Raw genomic sequence first — 2567 nt, 5'->3', positions numbered from 1 at the left:
CATTCACGTCAGTGCTGTGCTGTATTTTAAGTCTAGCTGAGATTTCTATTGGCCAATTTTTGTGGTTTCAAATACACATTTTCTGAGATTTCTGAGAAGTCCGCCACTGGGGGCACACAGTGGGCCTGTGACAAAGGAAAAAATGTTTGCAGCAAGGCAATGGTGCTGCTGCTGGCATGGCGCATAACAGACGGCATAGTTGTTTACAGAGTTGTCCTGATCCAGAGCAGCTAAGGCCCCTGCTGAAGGAAGCATAACATCTAATACAAGCAGAGCAGAGAGCTGACTGCCATGACATCTTCTTCTGTCATAAACAAATTTTGGGCTGCATGTGCAGTTTTGTGGGTTCGCATTACTTGTATCAGAGAAGGGCTTCATTTCTTCAGTATATGGTTTCTCACTGAGTTTAGCATAAGACGCACTTTAACTTCCAGGACTAGAGAGTCCACATAGTTCTGCCCACACAAACATTTAAAGTTGCAATTCCTACTCAATTCATGTATGTCAGTGGCCCAGTATACATAAGATTGATTGGGGCTCTTTTTTTTGCTGCCAAAATTCTAATCTTGCTCCAGTAACAGTTTTTTATTAAAAATGTTCTTGCAGTAAAGAAAATAGTTTGGACAACTCTAGTTCCACCAGATTCATTAATGGCTCCAATTTTTGTATGAAGTGATACAGTGCAGGGCTGCCTGACAACAACATCACCTTTTGTCTTCCCGAGTCAGAAATTTGACAAGCCAAAAGAATAACTGCAGTAATTAGAGGTAAGCTTACTATTCTCCACATTGTCCATTAAATGGAGGAAAAGAAGTAAATACAGATGGTTTGGGAGACATTCCTGCTAAATTCACTGATGTTTTCACTGACTGTAATAGAGCTGTCATTAGCTGATTGAAAACCTGTACTCTCACCTAATTACAAAAATGTTCACAGCCTGATGAACATTTGTTGGCAATGGGTCCCAAGCTGTCAATACTTTTGTTAAAAGTGGTCTACACTCATTATCGGTGAGTGTTCACCCCAATTTATTCACGAGAAATACATACAAGACGTTCCTTGGTAATGGTACAATCAATCTTAAGTCTGTATCACAATGCAAAGTCTAGTCCACACTGTATCGAAGTTCCATCTATGACAAGTAGAGTCCACAATATAAACATTTTAGTGAAACCAACAGTGCACTCATTGCACCCTCTACAGATCACATCACAGCTGACTCAGACTGGTACTGAGCTGGCTCGTGTGCCGCATTCTGGCATTGTCTCTTTAGAGGCCAGTCCTGATGACAACCACTCTCTGGATAGTGGCACCAGAGTGTCTGACAACAATGTTGCACCAGTTATTCGGTTTTCTTAGTGACATCCAGCAGCACCACTACATTGTCAATGCTCCATGTTTGCCTGCCAAGGCACTCCAAAACTCTCAATGATTTTTAAGCATTTTGTTAATTGATGTCTGTGATATCTTGATATGATATGGAACAGACCCATTGGTTAGCACAAATGATACAATTCTCAGTGAAAGGATACCTAATTTCTGAACAATTACTATAATGGTGTTAACTCATCTCTCTCAAAAATTATATTCATGAGATGTTCTTAAGCAAAAATACTTTGAGTTTGCTTTAAACTGGATATTTTTCTCCATTAGCATCTTTAATTTATTATTTTTAAGGTTAAATAATTTAAAACTTTCTGGCTGAGTGTCAGCTCAAATTGTGAGCAATGGTGGTTTTTATTCACAATACTGTATATGAACCATCATGAAAACTGTAACACCTAGAAATAGCAGTCAAAATAAGGATTTGGAAAAGAGTATGAGTAATAAGAGTTTGAAATTGCATAGAAATGGGGAGCACACCAGTCCAACAGTGCACTCTCTTTTGTAACTGGAAAGATCAGTACTGTGCAAAGCTAAATCAATGAAGACCAGTCAAATGAAATGAAAGAAAGAACATTGTCTTCCCTCCCGGGGTTCGCTTTTGAGTTCAGGAAGCATCTCAATAATAATCAAGTGCTATCTCAATAATAATCAAGTGTTAATTGAAACTACTGCAGTGTGCCTCTGAATTGCTTTGATAGCTTTATTTAATGTGACCTAGTGGGGATCCCAAACACCTTGAGCAGCACTCAAGACTCAGTTGTTACCAGTGTTTTATGCATGGTCTCCTTTATAGATGAGCTACATTTTCTGAGAATTCTCCCAGTAAACTGAAGTTTGCCTTCCCACTAGCAACCTTATGTGCTTGTTCCTCTTCATATCACTTTGCAATGTTACAACTAGATATCTAATCTATGTGACTGTCAAACAGCACACCACTTGCATCCTCCAACAATTACTCAACAACAATACTTTCCCGTACACTACAGTGTCATCAGCAAACAGTCGCAGACTGCTGCTCACTTTCTCATATTGGTTATGGATATACAGAACAAGAGCACTGCTGAAGATAGCTCTGCCTGTGATGAACACTCACCATCCAAGACAATGTGCTGTGTTTTATTACTTAAGATGCACCCACATATTTTGGAATCTATTCCATTTGCTTGGACCTTCATTAACAG

The sequence above is a fragment of the Schistocerca piceifrons genome, chromosome X (genome assembly GCF_021461385.2).
Source record: "Schistocerca piceifrons isolate TAMUIC-IGC-003096 chromosome X, iqSchPice1.1, whole genome shotgun sequence".
Taxonomy (NCBI): Eukaryota; Metazoa; Arthropoda; class Insecta; order Orthoptera; family Acrididae; genus Schistocerca; species Schistocerca piceifrons.
Note: the sequence above shows the minus strand (reverse complement) of the source record.